This window comes from Fukomys damarensis, unplaced genomic scaffold (genome assembly GCF_012274545.1).
Source record: "Fukomys damarensis isolate Sample0158 unplaced genomic scaffold, DMR_v1.0_HiC HiC_scaffold_29, whole genome shotgun sequence".
Lineage (NCBI taxonomy): Eukaryota > Metazoa > Chordata > Mammalia > Rodentia > Bathyergidae > Fukomys > Fukomys damarensis.
This window is the reverse complement of record NW_022900941.1, coordinates 8,086,284-8,110,136: the sequence shown is the minus strand read 5'-3', so window position 1 is coordinate 8,110,136 and position 23,853 is coordinate 8,086,284. Positions and strand designations below refer to the sequence as shown.

The 23,853-nt window shown below is 42.2% G+C and overlaps 1 long non-coding RNA gene across 2 annotated transcripts in view; it reads right to left on the bottom strand.

Annotated features, from left to right (window-relative positions):
• Window positions 1-17,181: 17,181 nt before the first annotated feature.
• LOC104867811 overlaps window positions 17,182-23,853 on the bottom strand; it is a 20,720-nt gene continuing 14,048 nt past the window's right edge. For both annotated transcript variants that reach the window (XR_781863.1, XR_002025619.1), the window contains exons 4-6: window positions 22,460-22,499; window positions 18,299-18,567; window positions 17,182-17,381 (exon numbers count right to left, since the gene is read on the bottom strand). This is a non-coding gene — a long non-coding RNA (uncharacterized LOC104867811). The remainder of the gene's footprint in view (window positions 17,382-18,298; window positions 18,568-22,459; window positions 22,500-23,853) is intronic.

Genomic DNA, 23,853 nt, shown 5'->3' with positions numbered 1-23,853 from the left:
GGCTATAGAATTCTACCCTTGTGTTAAAATCGTACACACACATATACACTCATACACATGAGAGTGTGCCCAATGGTGAATGCTGAACAGGCCAGTGAACTGTGAATTGTGCCACTGCCGACTTCCTGGCTTGATATCATTCTACACTCATGTAAGATGCCACCACTGGCAAACTGCAGGAAGGGTACACAGATGTCTTTGTACCACTTTCGTAGCTTCCTGTGAATCAGTGCTTACTTCAACATAAAAGGTATCTATCTCGGGATAATGGGGATGATCTTTTAAGACTGTAGCCTTGTCTCCTTGGCTAGAGGTGTGATTTCTGAGGCCAGGAACCTCCAGACTTGGCCACTTTATGAAGACAGAGAAGTGCACAGAGCAGCTGGGCACAGCTCACAGGCGAATACCACACCGTGTCCACAGAAACACAGCTGCCCTGGGAGGTGTGGGCAGGAGGGAGAGTCAGGAAATGAAAATGAAAACGTGGGCCCAAGACCCCTGTGTCACCTGTGTCTGCTCCTACGCTAACAGCCAAGGGCTATTTTGGTGAGAGGCGCTTGGTTCCTGTCAGAAGAGCAAGGGTGAGAGCAACTGGAATCAGAGCAAAGCAAAGGCTGGCAGGGCCCAGACCTTCTCTATGGAGGTGACAGCCATGGGGACAACAGAAGACCAGCAGAGGCCTATGGGAGGTTTGGACCCCTGTAGGGGCAGCCTCAGCTGGCCAGAGACACTCCTCTGCCCCACTCTCTTCTGAGGATACACAGTGCAACGAGCCAATGCTGAGTCACAGAAGTGGGATGGAAACCAAGGGGACTTCAGCAACCTCTCAGGGCTAGACTCACCGTGACCTCCTCCAGGCCGGCCAGGAGACCTGGGAGAAGAAGAGTCAGTGTCGTGTGCTGGGGAGGCAGAGCAGGAGAGGAGATGAAGGGGCTGAGGGCAGGCAGGCAGGTGGAACTGCTTTCTCAGCCACCCTCTGAGGTGGCAGAGAGGCCTCAGAGCCCCTGCCAGAGGACAGAGGACTGAGGGTTGCCAGTCACACCCATCCATGCCTGCCCAGCTCTGCCCAGCAGCCAGCAAGAGAGGGCAGTGAACAGTCGGCGGCCCTAGACCAGGGCTGAAACACACCTGACCTGGGCTTCTCTCCCAGTCCTTTCCATGCCATCCCGGAAACAAATAAGACCAGGCTCTGCCCAGCAAGCCCAGGGATATGCGGCTGAGAGCCATACTAGACCCAACTCTGTCACTGTTCTGAAGGCACACACCTTGCAGGGGACCCTGAGAGCCCTCTGGCTGGGGGTGAAATTCAGTCCTTGCCCTGGAAAATTAGAAATGTCTTCAACCCTCACCATGGAGCTCAGAACCCAAACCGTGTTCTAGAACCAAGCCCATACACACACTGTGTCCCCAGATTCCCAGCCTCTCAGCCATCCTTGCCTGTCACTACTGAAACCTTTATTAGGCCTCTTTTATTACCCAAGTACATGGCTAAGCCTGCTGTGGTTTCCCCCTTGTCCTCTGAAACAGAACTGCCCGCTTGACAGTGTCCCTAAGACTCAGAGAGGCAAAGGGACAGAAATGCGTGATAGTCATTTCTCAGTGTCTGTGGGGGATTGGTACCAGGACCCCACAGGGGTACCAAAATCCATGGATGCCTAAATCCCTTATATAAAATGGTGTAATATTTCCATATAATGTATGCACTGTTGGGAGCAATTCTATTTGATTTCGGGGGAAAATCATTTCACACTTAAATCACTATTAGGGCCTAGTTTTCCTGTCTACAGGCCAGCTATGGGCACGTTGAAAAAGAACTCCACCTTCGCCTCCAGTTGCAGCTCAGACCTCCAAGGCAGGACTATACCAGCAGGAGACTCCCGGGAGGAACCAAACTTTCATCTGCATCTTTCTTCCTCCTTCTAAGATCATCACCGCGCCCTCTGAGTCCATTGCTACTTGTGTTTTGCTGATGTTCTGATTAAAAGTGTGGCAAGCTCTGGGTCTGGGGTCTTTGCAACCCAGAGCAGCATGGATCTGGATCTCAGCTTCTCTAAGTCTCATTTTCTGTCTATATATTAATTAATTCGCCTTGTGCTGTTGTGGCTCGCAGGAGACTAGGACTGGATGCAGAGGTTCTAGTATATGCCCCCTTTCCCTGTTCCCCACATACACATCCTTCTGTATACTTTGTAACATTCCCAGATTAGTCACCATACCTGGTACAATATAAATGCTATATATGACTCTTAGTTCCCATGTGTCAACTTCATTGGTGAGCAATGCCTAGCGGATTAGAAGACCAGCTTCACGGAGCGTCAGTGGGTGCGGGAGCCATGCCCTTCGCTACTCCTTGTGCTCCCTGGCCCCTTCCTCTCTGCAGCTGTTCCCCTGGTCTGCTCCCCGCTGCCAGGACCCAAGCGGCTTTTGCTCTGCCACACCCTCCCACTGTGATGTTTCAGCCTTGGATCCAGCTGACCATGGCCTGAGTCCCCCCAGATGCAAGCTAAATGAACCCTTTTTGCCTTAAAGTCGTGGGTACCAGGCATTGTGTCTCCAGGGAAAAGTGACTAATACACTACGTAAGTAGTGTCAAGTCAAAAAGCCAAAGACCGAGACCAGACCAGAAGCATAAGAAGCACCCCCCTGGATTCAATCCCCAGTTTTAAAAGGGGGAGCAGGAGGAAGGGCCCCTTTGGCCTTAATCTGTGTCCATCCAGAATCACTGAAGAATGCCTCTGAGTCTAAAATTAATGCGGGTACTTATGTCTTGAGAAGCAGAAGATTCTTTCACAAACAGCCTCAAAACCCCTGCTTTGTGCTTCATGGAACTTCAAAGCTTTCCTGAATTTTCTTCAGATCTCCAGGAGGTTCACCTTCTCCGGGTCCCCTGTGGCCGGAAATACCCACTACCACTGCTTCGATTCAGTTTTGGAGTCATAGTGCCAGTGAGTCTCTATGAGATGCACCGGGGGCTAGGTTCACCCTTGGCCCAACCTAAATGAGATAAAAAGCAACTGTCTTGGACCAAAGACCTGTGATGGGCAGTAGATACGAACATCACAGAAGCCATGGCCACTGCCCAGAGACACTGGATGGTCCTGTTCTTTAGGGCTGGCCAGCCCTTCCCACCCAAGTGCCCCATCTGTTTCACCCCCCGCCAACCTCAGGCCGAGACTCCAGGCCCTCTTCCCTTCTCCACTCCTCTGTCCTCCTAGACCTCCTCTCCCCTTCCTGCCCGTCTCCAAGAAATCCAGGCGTGGTGGTATTTCAGGGGAGGTTTGAGCTCTTGAGCCCCAGCAGCAGCAGGATCCCAGCCAGGCCTCAGCCCAACCACCACCTCTCCCCCTCTTGGAAAGCAGCTAGAACTCAGGGCCAAGCAGAAGGTTCTGATGCAATCTGCTTCTCTAAAAGCAGTCACAGCACGAGCCAACAGACAGCAGCCCATATCTGGGCCCTAACAGAGCCACCCTCAGCTTTGTCCTGATGCAGCCCTTTTCCCTCAGTTGCTCCCTGCAATGCCCTTGTTTTGTCTGGGGTTCCCACCCTTGCTTCTCTGAGGAGACTCCTTGCTCCTTGACACAGAGGCCCCCTCCATCTTCTCTCGTTCAACCTACAGATGTCCACTGAGCCCCCACCAGGACACTCTGGGGCTGGAGGGTCACACTTCACAGAGGAAAGGGCCCCAGAAGCTGACCTTGGAGAGAACACCCAACACCTGGTGCCAGGCTGCAGGGGCGCCAGAGAGGCCTAGGCAAGGGGTGGCAGTTTCTGGAAGGAGACAAGGCAGAGCTGGGTCTTGGGACACCAGGCGCTGTCCAGGTGAACTCACAGCCTGGATGCTCCCACCCAGCCCTTATGAAAGGGGCTCATGTGGGGCCACAGTTTTTTCTGTATGTTTGACTGGGGCCGAGTAATAATTATCTAGAAGTCCTCTCACTAAGCTGCCTGTTTCCTGGTCCTCCGCTAAGACAGCAGGCTTTTGTTTGGGGCATTTTTCAGTGTGTGTTCTTGGCATTTCAAGTTGTTGGCTGTGCCAGTACCAGTCCAGACGCTATTAGGCAAACAAGCAAACCCAGGAAATTTACATCTGTGTCATTCTTTGGGGCCTGAGGTCCCAGGCTGGTCTGCTTTCCTCTTCTTACTTTTCAATCTCCTTAGATTTGTTTTGCATATAATGCCCAGAGTTTTCAGCTGTACTTGGGAGGACAAGGGAAAGCTCCTAGCTGGGAACAAATTTCACATGAAAGCCATTCTGTACAATTCAGCATTTCCTGTCCTCATTTCTCACCATTTTCTTGGACGCATTCCCTTGCCTCACCATCCCTCAGAGAAGGTGATGGTGGGAGGCAAGGACAGGATGGGTTTGTCTGCAGATTGTTTTTGAGGGAGGAAAAATCATTAGATTACAAACAGCTCAGCCTTTCAGAACCTCTAAACTCCCTGAGACAAAACAGATCCTAGTGCATGTGAGTTGGGCTCTGTGACACAGACTGGATTTGGCTACAAAATTCACTGAGCATCTCCGGCTTTTCCAAGACACTGCACAAATCAAAAAGCCACTGTCCTGCTTGAAGTACCTTTAAGTGTGGAAGCAAACAGGCCAAAGAAAAGATTTGCATGAGCACCTGGGCCAAGCCCTTGGCTGAGAGGCCTTTGACAAGCAGGGCTTTCTGGCTGGCCACGGGGAAGTGGCTGCTGTCCTTGATGGATCTCCTCGGCTTGGCTCCTGACCCCATCTGGCCCACCTGAGCAGTCTGAAGATAGGACCATGGGATCTGCTCAGGTGTCCCCCGTGCCCAGTCCATGTCTCCAGATGCAAGAAGAAAAGAGCTCAGTTTGGCCCCAGAATGCCTTTGGTGTAAGTCCTGTGGAAACATTAGCTAATGTTTCCCTACTCTCTAAACCTCTGTTACTTCCTCTATAAAATGAGAATGACCGAAACTAATTCACAGGATTGTTGTAAGGAATAGAAAGGCTATGTGAAGTTTCTGGCATGTGATTTCTATTTGCTATGTGTCAGTTATTATTATCATAGTTAAAGAACTCCAGGATAAATAAAAGTTCTCCAATGTAAATATTTTAGACATTGCAAGGTGTGTGAGCATGTGTGTGAGTGGTTACAGTTCTCAATAGAGCGTCTTGCACATGACGGCCAGCTTCAGGTAGACCCTGCCTTGTCTATAACCCCGCCCCTACCCTCCACCATGAGACTTTAGGCCAAATAGCTTGTTGACAAGGTTTATTGTTCTTATTTTTTCCAAGTTACATATTTAAGATGCTTAAGATTTCCCATGCCAAAGAAGCATTCTCATCTCACAACTGACTTCTGCAGCACCGTGTCAGGTTATAAGGACGTCTTCAGGCAAAGGGTATGTGTTTATGGGGTACAGCTCTTGACTAATCCTGGATTAGGAAGGTTAGGAGAGGATTAGCATATAAATAACAGACTTCTTTGTCTGTATGCCCACACTGCTATCATTTTTTCCATTCACTTTTCTTAGATGAGTGTGGTTCCTGGGTGTGACCATTCAGACTTCAAAGTTAATCTGAGTTTAACCACTCATATCCTGTGAGTTCTCTATCATTCAGCCTTAAGAGAATTGATTAATTCAGGCATATCCCTAAATCAGCAGGGCAAATAGATCTCATCCCACATGCTAACTGATTGACCTCAGTGGTTGCCTGGAGAAGTTTATTGATGCAGATGGTGCGGCCTAGCGCAGGCCCGGCTACGAGAAGGAGCTGGGCTGGATTACCACGTTTGCAATGAACTAACAGCATGCGGGTGCCGCGGGTGCCCACAGTGTGTGCACCCCTTGTGCAGGGAATGCAGACTTTGTCACAAAAGGCATCTCTATATTCCTTTTCCTCCTTGTTCTCCTCTTCTTTTGAATATCAAGGAATTAATGTCAACAGGAACAAAAGAAAACATGATGGAGCATGACTAAAAGAAATGTTGCACTCACAAATAATATTGCTCTGTTACTCTAAACTGCCATCCAGGTCTTAACTCACATGTTTGGTCTTTCTCTGTCTTTGATGAAAAAGCAATCACAGCGGACCTCGTGCTTTCTTGCTTGGCCAGCCCGTGACAGCCCCTGGCTAGCTGCTCTGTCCTTATCAGTCAAAGCTCTCCAGCTCCTTCAGCATCAAACTTGCAACAATTTCCTAGATGAGGGGTCATTTACAAAGTCCCACTTGAATCAAAAAAGCTGTTGTTGTTTTGTTTTTTTAATTCTCCTAAATTCTTCCACAGAGAAGCCTGTCATTTTGATTTCTTTTCCCACAAAACAAAAATAGAAGGGCCAGGGATTTAGCTCAGTGGTTCCAGTACCTGCCTCACAAGTGCGAAGGCCCGAATTTGATCCCCGGTACCAAAAAAAAAATAAAAATAAAAATAAAAAAAATACATATATATACTCCCCGATTTGAAGACTGTCCACAATTTGCAATTCTTTGTAATGCTCATTTTCCAATCACCAGAAAAAAATATAAAGATATAATTCATTTATATAATTAATTGCTTAGCAGAGAAAATTACTGAATAAAGAGCAGGCAGAGTCTTTCCTTTCTGAGCTGTTTTCTCATTTTGTGCTCAAATGCAGAGCAGAGATACATCTCTGGGTAAGTTATCTTGGGGTGAGTAGGAATTACCCGTACCCCTGAATTTCCACGCCAAACTGTAGGTCAACATTTGCCATAGTTTTGGGTCTGGCCCAGGTGTAAAGTCTTAGTCTCCAGCTTGATGCTATTGAGACGTGATGGAGCCACCTACGGGGAGGTTGCAGGTCATTGGGGGCTTGCTCTTGAATGGGCTGGCGGGACCCTTGTCCCTTCCCCTCCCTGTCCCTCTACTTCACTTCCTGGCCATGAGAAGAATGACTCGGCCCCACCGGCTGCTGACCCCACCATGAAGCACTGCCTCACAATGCTAGATCAACCAACTGTAGTCTGGACCTTTCAAACTTGTGAAGCAAAAATCAGCCTTTTCCCTTTTTAAGTGATTTTCGCAGGTATTTCTCATAGAGGTGGAGCGTTGACTAACACCACATCTACTTCTTTTCAGAAATATATAAATAAACTATTTCAGCTTTTTAAAAACAGCCTTTTGATGTACAATTTACATACAATCGTTTGCACGTATTTAAAATAACAAAATTACTACTTTAAAATGCAGTTATAATGATGTTGGCCACGTGTATTCTTAGAAACCATCACCAATCAAATAAATGAACAAACATATCCATCCCATTCTGCCCCTTGGTAATCTTTCCTTTTTATCCCTCACTTTCCATGGCAGCCACAGATCTACTACCCATCAATATGTTAGTTTATATGTTCTAGTATTTTTCCATACATGTAATTAAACAGTATGCTACTTTTTTTTGTTTCTTTCATTCAGCATTATTGATTTGAGATACATCTGTGTTGTAGCATGCTATTAATAGTTCATTCATTTTTATTGCTGAATGGTATTACATTATATGGAAATGCCACAACTTATAATTTTGGGGGCATTTGAGTTGTTTCAAATAAATAAAGCTGATGCGAATTTGACAAATTATACATTTGTATTTTGTAAATCCCAAATAAAAGCTGCTATACATATTTGTGTGTAGGTCTTTGCATGGGGATATTTTTTTTCCCCCTGGGGTAAGTACCTAGAAGTAGGAAGGCCAGATCATAAGTAGGTATACAACTGCCCAACTGTTTTCCAAATTTAGTACGTGATTTGACTTTTCTACCAAAAGTATGAAAGAATTGTAGCTTCTGCCCTGGGTATAGCTACATACATGCCCAGCCTTTTCTTAGTTTTTAAGAGAGTCTCACTTAAATTGTTAAGTTGCCCAGGCTGGGCTTGAACTTGCTATCCTCTAACCTCAGCCTCTCAGAGCGCTGAGATGACAAGTAGGTGCCACCACACCAAGCTGGCCCATCTTTTTAAACTGAGTTACTGTGCTTGCTTCAACCACACATATACTAAACTGAACTGTTTTCTTCTTAGTGAGTTGCAGTCATCCTTGCCATATTCTGGGTACAAGTTCTTTACAGACATATGTTTTAGCAAAGGATTTCTTCTAGTCTGTGACTTGTCTTTTCATCTTGGAAAGTGTCTCATAGAGGGGAGAACTTCTTGATTTTGGATAATTCTAATATATTAATTTGATTTTTATGGGTTATATTTTAATGCCATATCCAGAAAATCTTTGTTTAACCCAATATCGCAAAGATTCTCTCTTACAGTTTTTTCTAGTTTTCTAGTTTTAACCATTTCACATTTATGCCTATAATTCATCTTGAGTTCTTTTTGAATATGCTTTTAGGAACATGACCTATCTTGTGTTATTTTTATATGTAGTATGAGGTACACATCAAAGTTTACTTTTCACATACAAATATCTAGCACCATTTGATTAAAAACAATGCTTTCCGCCCTGAATTGCCTTTGTATTTGTAGAGAGTTTCTTTTCCATTTGTGTGTAGGTAACTTTATGTACCCTCTACTCTGCTCCACTTATCTGTTTATTCTGGTAGCAATATCACATTGTCCCGACCTGAGGTGCTCAAATGGCAGCCCACAAGTCAGCTGTGTTTTGTGTAAATAATGTACATTAAATGGAGATACCACTATACATTTATGTGTTGTCTATGGCTGCTTTTTCTCTACAGTGGCAGAATTGGTTGTGGCAGAGACTAAATAGCTCATTGTCCTTAAATAATTACTATTTGGCTCTTTAAGAAAATATTTGTTAGCCCTTGGTAGTGTGAGTGCTCCAGTTTTATTCTTGTTTTTCAAAGTTATTCTGGTTTTTCAGAGTTCTCAGCATTTCCATATAAATTTTAGAATCAGATTGACAATTTCCATACAAAAGCACAATCTGCTGGGGTTTTGAACGGGATTGCATTGAATCCGCCTATCAGTTACAATATCAAGTTTTCCAACCCATGAACGAGTTATAACACTCCACGTACTTGGGGTCTTCTTTTTCTCTCTGCACTATTTTGTAGTTTTCAGCAGATAATTATAAAACTTTTTATTTTAGCTTCTGATTGTTGCAAGTACATAGAAATGTAGTTCATTTGTGTATATTGATCTTGTACCCTTATGAATATTCGTTCCAGCAGCTTTTTCACACATTTCATCAAGTTTTCTAGTACTGTACAAATAAGAAATGGTCACTCTTACTTCATGGGCAGCTGTGGTTTTACCTATTGATTGCAATGATCAGAACCTTCAGTTGAATAGGTATGGTGAGAAAAGATAACCTTTTCTTGTTTCCAATTTACAGGCGAAGGAATTTGGCCTTTCATCAGTATAATGTTCACTATGGGGTTTTTGTAGATGCCCTTGATGAGGCTGAGGAAGTTTCTTTCTATTCCTACTTTGCCAATATTTTCTTTACCAGAAATGGATATTGGATTTTTAAAAAATACTTTCATGGTATCTGTTTAAATGACCATGTTTTTCTTTAGAACTTTGTTAATGTGTTGAATTACACTGATTTTTAGTATTACATCAATCTTACATTCCTGGAATTAACCCTACTTGTATTACCTATTCTACATATTGTTAGATTTACTTTGCTAACTTTTTCTTTAAATGTTCGCATATTTATTTAAAAACTCACTTATAATCTTCATTGTAATGTCTTTGTCCCTTTCTTAAAAATCGGAGTAATGCTGGCTTTATAGAATCAAATAGGAAAAATTCTCTCCTCTTAGATTTTTCAGAACTTTACAAATAGCTATTGTTTCTCCCTAAAGTACCTCAAAGAATTCCCCAGTGAAGCAATCTGGTCGAGAACACTTGTCTGATGTATTGGTTTTCTATGGCTACTTATAAGAAATTACCAAAAACTTGGTGACTTAATATAAATTTATTTTCTTATAGTTCTGTAGTTCAGAAGTCTGGCATGGGTCTCACTGGACTAAAATAAAGATGCTGGAAGGAGGGGTGCATTCCTCCTGGAGGCTCTAAGGGAGAATCTGTCCTCTTGTTCTTTTTAGCTTCTAGAAGTTTCCATAATTTCTTGGTTCCTGCTCCTCTCCCCATCTTCAAAACTGGAAATGTTGGGATAGGTTCTTCTCGTGCTGTTCTTTTTCTGGTTCTCTCTCTCTCTCTCTCTTTGTCTTTCTTCCACTTAAGTATTTTGTAACTGCCTTGCAAGCACAAGGACCCAAGTTCCATCCCTGGTACCAGAAAAAAAACAAAGTATCTTTGTGATTACACTAGGCCAGAATAATTTTGCATCTCAAAATCAACTGATTAGTGAACTCACTTCCTCTTTTCCATGTGGAAACATAGAAGGAAACTTGGAAGGCTATTATTCTGCATACCACATATGATTTGAATAGTTGAATTCTTATAAATGTACTGAAACCCATAGCCCAAAATATGGTCTATCAGAGCAAATGTCTGGGCACACTTAAAAGAGTATGTTTTCTGTTATTTCATTGTTGTTGGATGGAGTATTTTATACATTAAATCAATTTGGCTGATACCGTTACTTTGGGCTTCTATGACCCTACTGGGTTTTTTAAAAACTTTTATTATAAATTATTGCAAGAAGGGTAATAAAGTCTTTGACAGTAATTAATTTTGGATTTGGTGCTTTTTCCTTACTGTCTGTCAGTGTCTGCTTTGTATGTTTTGAAGCTCTGCTATGAGATGCATAAATATTTGAGTCTCATGCTTTCTTCATGAATTGATTCAGTCATTATTAGATGACTTCCTTTTCCATGGTAATAACATTTGGTCTAAAATCTACCTTTTCTGATACTAATACAGCCACTCCAAATGTTATGATTTAGATCCATAGACCCTCCCAAAGTTTTGTGGTTAAAGGTGGGGCTTGTGGAAGGTCATTGGTTCCTATGGGCACTACACTCACCAGTGGATCAGTGCAGATGAGTTTACAGTTGACTGTGCTGTTTGGAGGTGGGTTCTGGTCGAAAGAGATGGGTCACGGGGTGTATCCCAGAAGGGTGTGTTCTTGTCCCTTTCTCTCTCTCTCTCTCTTTTTTTTTGTTTGTTCATTTTTGTTTTGAGACAGAATCTTACTGTGTAGTTCAGGCTAGCTTTGAATTCAACACATAGCCCAGGCTGCTCTTGAATTCACTGTGATCCTCCTGCCTTAGGGTCGGTCCCATGTGCTGGGTTGACAGGCGTGTGCCACTGTGCCTGGACTATCTGTTTTCTTTTTGTTGTCTTATTGTTTTTGGTCATCAAGTAGTGTAATAAAGTTTTTCTCCACTGTCATTTTTTATTAGCACATGTTTGTAATTCATACAGTTTAGTCATCTTGGGAAGTAGTTATATGTACATATTACAGCTTTTTAAAAAATTCCCCTCTCCTTCCCCCTCCACCACATCATCTGCAGTGCCATTTTTGCCTTAGAGCCAGGAATCCACTGAAACTGTGAGCCAAAATAAACCTCTTCCCTTTAAGTGATGGATGTTGGGTTTTTTGTCCTATCCATGGGAAAGTGACTAATATACGCACGCCGGGCTTTTAAAATGTAGTGTTAATATGACATATCTTTTCCCTCTTTTTCTTTTAATATACTTGTGGTTTTAAGTTTAAAGCAGTTTATTATATGCAATGGACATTTAAACTTTGTCTTTCCCATTTTAGACAAACTGGTGATATCTGACTTTAACTGAAATGTTTAAATGAATTATCTTTAATGTTGTTATTAGATAATATTTTATCATTTATTTTCTATTTATTTGTCCCTTATTTTTTTCCTTTCTACCTTTTCCTTTTTCCTATTTCTTTAATTTTTTTTTTTTTTTTTTTTTGTACCGGGGATTGAACTTGGGTCCTTGCACTTGCAATGAAATAGAGTTTTTGTAAATAGAGGAGGGAGGAGGGGGTGAAGGGAAGGCAGAGACAACGGGAAAAGAATGAGAACCTGTCACGTACAGGTACAAGATCCCAACAATGAATGTAACTGTACTGTGTCCCTAAATACACCAATAAACTAAATTTAAAAATTTTTTTAAAGTGTAATGTGTAATCAGCTTCATTGGTGCACTGGTCAGAAATGTCTGCTTTTGTCACGTTCCCCATTGTAAATTTGCATTCTGTTTTGCATGTCAGCATTATGTAAACATTTACAATTAGATTACATTGTTTGAAGAGCTTGTAGCATAAGTGAAGAATGATCCAAACTACTTGATTATTGCATTTTCAGAGCACAAACCATGGTTAAACCTGCTACTGGCATTAGAATTCAAATCCATACATTAAGTAAATGTTTAGGTACAGATTGCACAAATCTGTTGCTGCGAACATTTTGGAGGAGTGAATATATCAGTGCAATGCCAAGTATCATGGCAGGTTTATGCTCTGAACCACACAGAAATATTGAGGAAGCATTTTTAAAAAACAACTTAGATCATTTTTAGAATTACTGCTTTTTGTTCTAATTTTCCACAACCATTCATCTCACTTGTCCACGGCACACTCAACAGGCCTGTATGATGTGTTAGGTATTCATTTCCAGAGCTCAATATGATACATATGTCCGTGCAGGTTAGAAAAAAAAGCATATTCTTTGTGCCTTATATTTTGGGGGAAATCTATAAAACTGGTAATATTGTATATGATGAAATCCCTAATAAGGAAAAACAAGATATATAGATGGAAAATTAATGGGGTTTAATTTTATTTTTTGTTCCAACTCTTTTTCAAATTTTTGAAATGCATATAGGACTATGTTGAAATGTAGATATAGCCACAGAGACTGTATATTACATAAATAAACAACAAAAAAAGATGGCTCTAGAAAATTCATATTTCAGTACTTGACCGTTATTGTGATTGGCTTATTTTTTTGTACCACAATGCAACTGATGTGGCAAACTGCCAGTCTAAGTCAAGTTTCACACAGCTTACACAATACTGTATGAATGCATGAAAAAAGAAAAAAATTAAAAGGTCAGGGCTAGGGATCTTACTGAACTATGAACTGTGTTTCTGTTGGGTCCAGTTCTCTACAGAAGGAGCATCCACACATACAAACATTGTTTTGCTCTCCCTCTAGTTCACTTCCGTAGTAGATAAGCAGCTGGCCATTTAGATGTCTGTCAGTCTTTTACTTCTGCATTTATTGTAGGAAACTTTGATATATTTCATTTTACTAAGCTATTGTAACATAATTTTGACTTGGAAAATTAAAAGTTTATTTAGCTAACTGTATATACTTCCACCAAACAACCAGAACAGATTGTTTTTATTGCATTATATATATGTAGTAAAGAAAGAAAAAGCTAAAATATCTAATTCTTTAATTGCCACTTATCCAATTGATGTATTATTGTGCATGCAATATTTTTGAAGATCAACACAGCTGAAAGCTGAAAACTAAAAAATTATGGATTTTTTTTTTTGGTATAGGTATTTTCAAACTAGCTTCTTACATGTGACTTTATTCTTCTGTAGTTTGTAGATTTGAGAAACATTAACACATTTGGTTTTTAGGTGATCTTTTTTGCTTACAAAAAATATCTTCATTGGTTAGTGTGGGTTTTTTGTTTGTTTGTTTGGTGGGGGGAGTTGTACCGGGGATTGAACTCGGGTCCTTCAGCTCACAAGGCAGGCAGTGGAACCACTGAGCTAAATCCCCAGCCCTCATGAGTCAGTGTGTAACTGTTCAAGCTTTACCTCTTGATAAGAAATTGCTTATGTGAAGGCAGCATTATAAACCTTCCCCACAGGTCTTTCCAGTCTGTTTTACTCTCAAATCTCACATTTTAAACTCTCAGAAAACTTAAGAAAAAAGCAAACGTAACTAGCAAAAGCCAAAAATGAACCAAACATTCCAGATATAGCTGCTGGGAAAATATCTATTTCTCATTACCCACTGTAAATTTATTCTTTACTCATTCTCTGTCTATATAGTATGTTTCCCTTACTTTCTTCCTCTTCCCCTTAAGCTATAGCACGTGAAGCTGCAGCACTTACGATTGGATTCCAGAACACACAGAAACAGCCCAGCATTGTTGCTTATTTGCCTCTTTGACATCAGGAAACATCAGAAACTTAAAAGGCTTGTTTGCCTTACACCTTCACTGACCTGTGACGCGCAAGGTTTTCCTGTGTGTTTGGTGGCAACGTGCCTGGTAGTACATTCACGCGAGCAGACAAGAAGCTCAAACCTAGCATTAATAGAGTGCAAGTTTCCCCTTTCGAGTTTTTCCTTTTTAGGTGGGAGAAGGCAAAGCATAGGTTTGCGCCTGGCATGCACATGAAATCTTGATATCATACGGTAAATTGAAGTGTTCTGAAATACGGCAGTTTTGCAGTTAGATGAAAACTGCTTTGTGATAGAGATTGAGCTGACAAGGTTTATAAAATTGCCCCTTTCTAGCTGCTTTGTTAGGAATTCTGGTTTTTGATACTTTTTTCCAGTCTGCAAACCAAAACTTGATTTTTTTTGGTCTTGCATTTCAAAAAAAAGCCTTTAAATCTGTTTGGTAGATTCCATACCCTTGCATTTCAGTGTTTTATACGTACTACTTAAGTTCCAATAGTTAAAGGCTTTTAAATAGCTGAGCGTCTTAACATTGACACTTTACTTTGTACATATATAAAGCACTTTGTTAAAAAGTGCATTTTATATGATTCCTGCCATTTGTTGCTAAATCTGGGCTGGTCAGAATGCTGCAGTGATAAAAGCCTGGCAGTAAAATGTAGAGTAAAAGTTAAATCATCTTGGTGTTTTGACTTTATCACAAAGACCACATAGGCAAGCTGTGCCGCTTTACATTTTAACCAGGGCAACCTGGCATTTAAAACAGTCTAGAAATGGTTGTACTTTAATGCCAGTAATAATCTGCTTCCTCTGTTGTCATTGAAATGCATATGTTCAGTGTATCACCTAACAATATTATAAGGTAATCGACAGACCCCAACAGTTGTACACATTCTGTTTGTGAAAATTGTGGCATGTATTTTTGGTCAAAGATCATTAGAGAAGAGCTCTCCAAAGTTTCCTGTGTTCATTCATGGTATGCAGATAGCTCATAATGAAGTCCAGAATCTTAAGTGAAGGCATTGTGAATTCACCTCAAGATAAACCCACTGTTCCAAAAGCAATGACAAATTTTGACTCTACCACTATGATTTTATGAGGAGAAAAAAAAAAAAGACTTTCTTTCTAGTTTGAGACACACTGAATTCTTTATAGAGTTTATCTCCCTATGAAAGCATGCTGTCCAATTGCTCTTAAGATCTTCCCTGAGTGTTTTGTTTTGTTTTGAGACAGGGTCTCACTATGTAGTTGAGACTGCCTTGGAACTCACTATGTAGCCCAGGCTGGTCTCGAACTCACAGCAATCCTCCTGCCTCAGCCTCTTTCCTGAGTTTTTAATTGGGTTCCACACTTCTTTTCAGCCAATGTGGTTGCTGGTTCTACTGTACCATGTATGATTCTTGTCCTTTGCTATATCCTTCATGACAAATTATGATGTGGCTTTATATTGTGCCTTACTTGTACACTGAAAACTAAATGTCTTCGTTCCCTTCCGTTTCCTGAATGTTTAACTGATCTTTTTGGTAAGAGAATCAGAACTATTACAGAAGCATCATGAAGGATTTCCGATGGGTATGGATTAATATTCCCTCTCTATATAGGTATTTTATATTTGTATGAAAGACCAGTTTTGAATGGTCTTTGGATATGAGGGGGAAAAGATGAGCAGTAATTCCTCTACATAAATCCCTTTTGGTTTCATGAATTTGTCATACATCTTCTTTCTGATGCTTGATCTTATTTGTTTTCTAGCAATAGTCTGCATTGAGAGAAAGGAGTGTTCAGTTAATCTGTTTGAAATTGACTTACTTCGTTTCCCAGAACTTTTTAGAGTGTAGTACCCATTTTGTTTGTTTTATACAACAGATGACAAGTCTCTTTAAAAGAAAGAGAAGTTAGTTATTTTGAAATACAATGCTGTTATTTTGGATTTCTTTTATTATATATAATATTCATACAATTATCTGATGTTTGCCTTCATTAATAAAGCTGTTAGTTTATTCACCAAAAAAGTATAAATTCATGTAAAAATACAACTCCATGCCACGCTTTATTTGATTATATGATCTTATCAAACCATATTACCAAAAGCTCAGTTGCTATCATGAGTTTAAATTTTGCTGATTTTTTTCCCCACAGTATTGGGGAGTGAATCCTGGGCCTTTTTCTTTTCTTTTCTTTTCTTCTCTTTTCTTTTTTTTGAGAAGGTCCAGCTGAGTCACTAAGTTACCAGACTGGATTTGAACATGTGACTCTCCTGCCTCAGTCTCTGAGGGTGCAGTCCGTGTTCTTCATGGAGGCTTAACTCACGTAGGAAGTGTTCAAGCTTCCAGGATCCAGATCCAAGATAGATGGTGCCCTGAAATTCAGAGTCCAGCTTCTTTAATCACGTCTACAACCGGAGTGCTGGAACTGAGAGGGAACTCAGCCACTCCTGGGTTTGCCCTCCAGGGTAAGGGCAGAGTGCATTCCAAGGGAACAGGGTGGGTAAGAAGAGAAGAGCTGCCATCCTTCCCCCGAGGCCCCAGTTCCCACCCTAGGCGGTTCAGCTGCATCCCAATCCTGCCTGTTAATGCTTCAGGAAAACCACAGGCTTGAGTCCCTTCCATCTCCTGGTGGTTCAGGTGCCTTGGCTGCAGGCCTAGGCCCCCAGCCTGTTCCATTCCACCAGGCAGGTGAACACCTGGTTTCTGTCACTTGATGCTCTGACTCTTTCTGCAGGAATTCCTGACCTCTGTGTCCAGGAGCTGAATGGCTAGAATGGACCTCCAGCCCTGAGACGCTAGTCACCAACAGTGCCCAAACAACATGGAGCCCTGTGCCCTCCCTTCTGGACCCTCTGAAACATCAGAATGTGGGGCAGGGACTTGGGGTCTGATAGAACCCTCACAGTGCCAAGGTGCATGTGTTCCTGAGCTTCAGGTTTTCATCTATAAAACGGGGATCGCAACGTACCTACTTTAATGGGTCTTCGAAAAGATTAAAGAAAAGCACGTCAGCCCTGCATGGTGGCACAAGCCTGTAATCCCAGCACTCTGAGAAGCTGAGGCAGGAGGATCACAAGTTTAGTCCCAGTTTGGACGACTTAGCAAGAATCTGTTTCCAAAAAAAAAAAAAAAAAAAAAAAAAAAAAAATGGGTTGAAGATGTAACTTGGTGCAAAGGTCCTGGATTCTGTTTCCAAGAAGAAAGAGAAAAGAGGAGAGTAGGGAGGGAGAATACGTCAGAGGGCCTGGCTCTGGCCCCAGGTCTCCATGCGGCTGTCTCTTGTGTGATGTCATGGCCCTGGGCTCCCTCGAAGGTCACATCATGGCTGTGTCCTGCTGTATCAGATGCGCGTCTCTGCCAGTGGGGAACAAGGAGATAGGGATGACCGGAAAGCGCAATGGACAACTCACACACACACACACACACACACACACACACACACACACACGACTTTGCATAGCAGAAGCAGGCCTGCAGGAGGCAGGCTGAAAGGCCCAGAAGAGTGTTCACCTCAGGGAACCAGATCTCATGGGGCAACACAAACCATCCAGCGCTTAAAGTCACCCTAGACAACCAAAAGGAACTTCAGGCTGATCCTTTAAGGATTTGCTCTCCCAATAAAATGATGTCTCAAAACAGAAATGAATGTGGATTACAGAAAACTGGGCCTATATTTTTACACACCTTGGATGGAGGATATGGAATCCATCCTGTCCCATTTCCTTAGTCAGCAATTGTCTATGTCCTGCCCTTGAGTCTGAGTTTGGTGGAGATATAAAAGTTGGTCCCTTTATACCCACTGTATATCCCAAGCACCATTCCTGGCCCAGAGTATACACTCAGTAAATATTATCAAAGAAAAAAAGCTTTTTCTGGAGGTACACAGGATTGATCCCAGGAATTTTGCACTGAGCTACATCCCAGCCCCTCTTTTATTTTTATTAGAAAGCGTCTTGATAAGTTGCCAAGTTGCCCAGACTGGGCTCAGATTTGCAATTTTCCTGCTCCAGCCTCCCAGAGTGCTGGGATTACAGGCGTAGGCCAGCACACCTGTTTTCAAAGAAAAAGAAAAGATATAGAAAATAAACAATCAGATGTAAAAAAAACACACAAATGAATAACGAAATAAGTATTTTCTTGGACTGCTGCCCAGGATGGGTGAGCAGCAAAGAGCCTCTATCCACCCCACCCACCACGAGCCCACCTCCCCAGAGAAGGGCTCCTTGTTCTTTGGAACAGGTATCAGCCTTCAGAACAAAAGCCAGACAAACCTGAACGCTAGCCCAGCCCCAGCCCTGGCTCCCAGGAAGTTGGCACTGGGACTGGTCCTGGCCATGGAGCCAGGTGGTGGCTTGGGCTGAGCTGAGCCCTTTGTTTCCAGCATCAAGGTGGGTTGAGCAGAGCCTGCCAGGGCAGGGGCATGCGGCCAGGCCAGGGAATGCATCAGGAGGGCTTCCAGGGTGCTCCCAGGGCTCCTGAGGTTGTGCTAAACTCCAAGTCTGCGAGGATCAGGCTGTGCTGGCCACTGAGACAGAGGCTCCTGCCAAAGACAGGGAACTGGTAGGAGGAGGCCAGATCAGCCCCATCAAACCTCAGAAAGAAGCCAAGAGATCATCAAAGCAGCCAGCACCTGTGGGAGGCTGAGGAGGGCATAAGTGGTTCACCAGCCCTGGGTCCTGAAGCATGTGTCTTCTGCTCGCTCAGCCTCTATGATTTTTTTTCTCATCGATAGTATTTATTATTCACATGAACAGCTTTACAAAAATGGTGTCACTCAATTTTCATAGCACATACTCCTTTACAGCTAATTTTGAATAGCATGTTACATATTTTTTTCCTCATTGAGTTTATTGGTACATTTTAGGTATACAGTACAGTTACTTTCATTATTGGGATCTTGTTCCTTTACATGACAGGTCTTGGTTCTCATTTTTTCCCCTTGTCCCTGCTCTCCCTTCACCCCCTCTTGCCCTCCCCATTTACAAACACTTTATTTCCATTTTCTCATTTTCTCATATTTTTTTATTTTCCCTTATTAGCTTTCCCCTTCCCTTCCCCCTTTCCCTACACCCTTAGCCCCTTTCTTCCTATTTCACATGGTCAATTATCTCATTAGGATCTTGAGTACTATTATGGTTCATTCACACCAGAGAAACTATTTGGTATTTGCACATGTGTGACTTATTTATTTCACTTAGGAGTATATCCTCAATATGTATCCATTTTCCTATGAATGAATCTATTTTCTCATTCTTTATGGATGAGTAATATTCCATTTTATAGAAAACCCACATCTTCTCTATCCAGTCTCCAGTTGATGGGCAAATGGGCTGTTTCCAAGTTTTAGCTATTTCAAACTGTGCCGCTATAAACATAGATGCTCATATATCTCTGTGATGTGATTCTTTTAATTATTTTGGAAAGATACCCAGCAGAGGGATGGCTGGGTCAAATGGAGCCTCCAGTCCCAGCTCTTTGAGGTATCTCCATATTGATTTCCACAGTGGTTGCACCAGTCTGCACTCCCACCAACAGTGGAGAAGGGTTCCTTTCTCCCCACAACCCTGCCAACATTTGTTATTGTGTGATTTCTTGATAGCAGCCATTCTTTGTGGGGTGAGGTGGAATCTCAGTGTTGTTTTCATCTGCATCTCTCAAATGACCAGTGATGTGGAGCATTTTTTCATATATTTACTTGCTGCTTTTACTTCTTTGTCTGAGAAGTGTCTGTTCCTTTCAGATGCCCATTTTTGAATCGTGTCTTTACATATTTTCACCAGCTCATGTTCCACGGGTAGCCTCTGTGTTTTTAGTTGTCATAACCTCAGCCTTTTTTCCCTCATCTGTGACTGGGACTGGGTTTGGCCTGCTCTATACCAGGATCGGCCAATAGGGGGCCCTAGAGGGAGGCTCAGGGCTGGGGCAGAAGACTGGCCTTGGTCTCTGCTGTCTTCTCTCTTTTCTGACTCTTTTGTGCTCCCAGGAGCATAGTGGGGCCACACTTCTTAACCCTGGCAGGGCAGGTCCTTCCCACGCCAGGGAACCTCTGGTCCAAGTTCTTAAGTGAAGTAATTCTGGTCTCTTCCCTTATTTTCCCACCCTTGCGATGCCGTCCATTTCCAGGAGCTATTAAATTTCCTCCACCATGAATGGATTTCCTTCTTGTCTAAGTTACTTAACTGGGAACTTTATATCTAGTTAACATTTTTGTATTCATTTCTCTTTGTATAAACTTTGGGTTTAGTTGTTCTCTTGATGGATCCTGGCTGATCCTTTAGAGCTAATCAAACCTGCTTTGTACTATTTTCTGTAAATGAAATTATATGGCTTTTGTATTGGTGCCTGGCTGTAAGGACCTCTCTGTTCATGACAGTCCTTTTTCTTCCCTCAGGATCACCTTTGTAGTCATAAAGTACCAATTTCTTAAAAATCCAAAATTTGTCTTACTGAAGTTTGAGAACACAGGGGGAAAATAGAACTGCATTTGAATCCCAGCTCTGCTACTTGCTAGCTACATGCATAGGCAACTTGCTTCACCCTCATCTCGGAAGTGAATAACAGCACTTACCTTCAGGAGTGCTGCAAAGGTGCGATGAGGTAACGCATACCTGGTGTCTGGCCTGGAGGAGCCTCCAAACGTGCTGGCTGCTAACCCTTTAATTTGCTTTTGTTTCCATGGACACATCAATCAAATTATATCAATGAATTATGAAAAAAAAGTAAGCATTGGGGTTCTGATAAAATGACTGTGGGGGCCAGGGATTTAGCTCAGTGGTTCCATCACCTGCTTTGCAAGCACAAGGTCTTGAGTTGATCCCCGGTACCAAAAAAAAAAAAAAAAAATGGCTGTGGAGTTTTCCATCTTCCCAAATTACCCTCAAATAAACAGAGCATCTAAGACATCAAAGCTAAAGACCACAGACAGCGTCTGACACAACTAGGCACTAAGGTTTGCCTAAGAATCTCCTAAAGTAAAGGAGTAGAAACAAAACTTCACGACATCCACAACTGTGCCAAAGGAAGTCCTGGGCTTGTGCCGGCTGTGGGGATAGATTAGCCCCAGAGTCACCCCCACAAACTGGCTGGAAAGTAGTAGAGAAATTACCCAATATACGTAAGGCCCTAAGTTCCATCCTCAGTACCCAGTATCACACACACACACACGCACACACCCCTACCGGTGTATGTCTACAAGCTCAGCTACTCAGGAGGATCATGAGTATGAGATCAGCCAAGGCAATGCAGTGATAGCCCCATCTCAAAAATTTTTTAAAAATACTAAAAAGAAAATTTATCACCTTACTATGTAACATAATTATCTCACTATCTAAATAGAGCAGCATAAGGAAGCCTATAGCTATAAAGAAGTTACTAAAAATATTAACAAATCCAGGTGTGGTGGTGACCCTGTAATCCCAGCACTTGGGAAGCTGAGGCAGGAAGACTGCCATGCGTTTGAGACCAGCCTGGGCCGCACAGTGAGACCCTTCCTCAAAAGAAAAAAAGCCTAAAATGGATTGGGACTAATAAGTGAATTAGTAAGATTGTAGAATACACGGTCAATGCACAAAAGTTTCTACATACTATCAATGAGTAATCTGAAACTGAAGTTTTAAAAACAATACCATTTATAATAGCAATGGAAATGAAACATTTAGGGATAGATAGGACAAAAGATACGCAAGACTATACACTGAAAACCACAAACTTTGCTGAAAGAAGTGAAAGATCTGTGTAAGCAGAGAGAGAGTGATTTCATGGTTTGAAGATGTTATGCTAGTTCTCCCCAGTTGGCCTATAGATTCAATGTAATTGTAATCAAATCGCAGGCAGCCTCGGGGTATGTGCAGAACATCACAGGGACCTATCAGGAAAAGAATCAAATATAGCAAAAACAGTTTGGACAGCAAAGAACACTACTGGAAGAATTATGAAAGGACTGGGGAATCAGAAATAAGGAGAGGACATGAACATCAAATACATATTTTTCTGTGGTACTGGGACAAATCGTTGTTACAAGAGTAGGAGCTGGGTGCTGCAGCTATTGCTTGAGAAGAGAGACTGGCGGGTGTGTATGAATTTATGTTGATATATACACTAAGTTAATCATTTCTGTTTTATAGGTATTCACTAGGAATGAAGGGATGTTATCTTAAATTGGGTGCTAGAAAAGACACAATCTCTATACATATACACACACACACACACATATATATATACATTTCTATATTTATGTGTAGCTATATATGACATGTATGGCTGATGATAATTATAAATTCTTAACAACTATCCAAAGAAAGACTTTCAGAATGCCAAAGAGCTTGGGGATCAAACTCGGGATGTTGCACTTGCAAGGCAGGTGGCGGAACCACTAAGCTAAATCCCCGGCCCAATAAAGAATCAGTCCTATAAATAAATGAATAAAGACATACCAGGCAATGGAAATAAAAGCAGAAGTTGTAATCTTCATAACTGTCAAAAGAAAATGCAGAATAAAATATGTTAAAATAGACAATAAAGGCCATCTTCTGCTGTCACAGCCTCAGATTCACAATGAAGATTAGCAGCTATGGATATTGACACACCCACTAACACAGTAACTACGGTACCCACCTTCATTCCCTCCTTAGCGGTGACCAAGTGTTCCAAGACCCCACCCAGCGGAAGTCTGGAACTCCAGGTAGCCCCAAACATACACTATGTTATTTCGAGTTTAATTCAAGCGATCATTCGTAAGAGAAGGCAATGTGAGCACTGAGCAGATATTGGATGACATTGAGATATTAATGTTAATGTTTTTAGGCATGATAATGGTGTTGTGGCTATAATTTAAAGGAACTCTTATCTTCTTCTCGAAATACATACTGAGGGACCATTGAGACAGTAAGTCTGAGATCTGCTTCCTATTAATTTGGGGAGTTGTGGAATTGAGGAAGTAGCAATCACGATGGGTTGTATGTTATTGTTGAAAGAGGGTGATGAGCCAGCTGCTCTCACTTCTTTTGGGTATGTTTGAAGTTGTCCATGAGAAAACATTTAAAAAGTAATAAAAACGTGTCTGGGTGGGGGATCGTGGAATTTCGCAGACACCAGGTGGGCTGGAGGCCCACGTCTTACCATAGAACAGGGCCACAAGAGCAAGTATTGTGCCTAAGCACAGCACTACAACCATGACCCTTTGGTGCTGTCCTCGGATGCATCGTACCAGCCCCTGCTCCAGCAGCCGCCCTTCCACCAAGGGAAGCTTCCCACCTCTGTTTCTGCACCTCTGGTCCGCTGTTCAGCTGCAGGGGCTGGTAAGATTAGATGGACAGTCAGGCCCTCTTAGCATTACCTAGCATCAGTGGAGGCCTTCTTCAACGGTCATCTCACAGATGGCCTGTTGGAATACAGGGCTTTCAGACTATGCCATATCCCCCCTCGGAAGGCATCAACACAGGGCTTCTGGGACTGGATCACTTCCCTCACGAATGCGTTGCTATAAAAGAGCCTGGTGCTTTCCCTGAATCCCTCTTCTAGATGTGCTGCTCACTATTCCTGCACTTGCTCTACAACTGTTATGCCATCCACTTTTAAGCCCTCACAGGTGCCGAGCAGACAGGGACACCTACGTTTTGAACATACAGAGCTGTGAGCTACATATACCTCTTTTCTTTATAAAAGCTCCAGGCCTCAGGTGTTTTCTTATAGCAACAGAAAACAGACTACAACAAAATGGTTCTGTTTTAAATACATGGGTGAGTACATATTGAAGCTTCAATGTTACATTATACACACACACACACACACACACATATATATATATATGTATGTATATATGTGTATA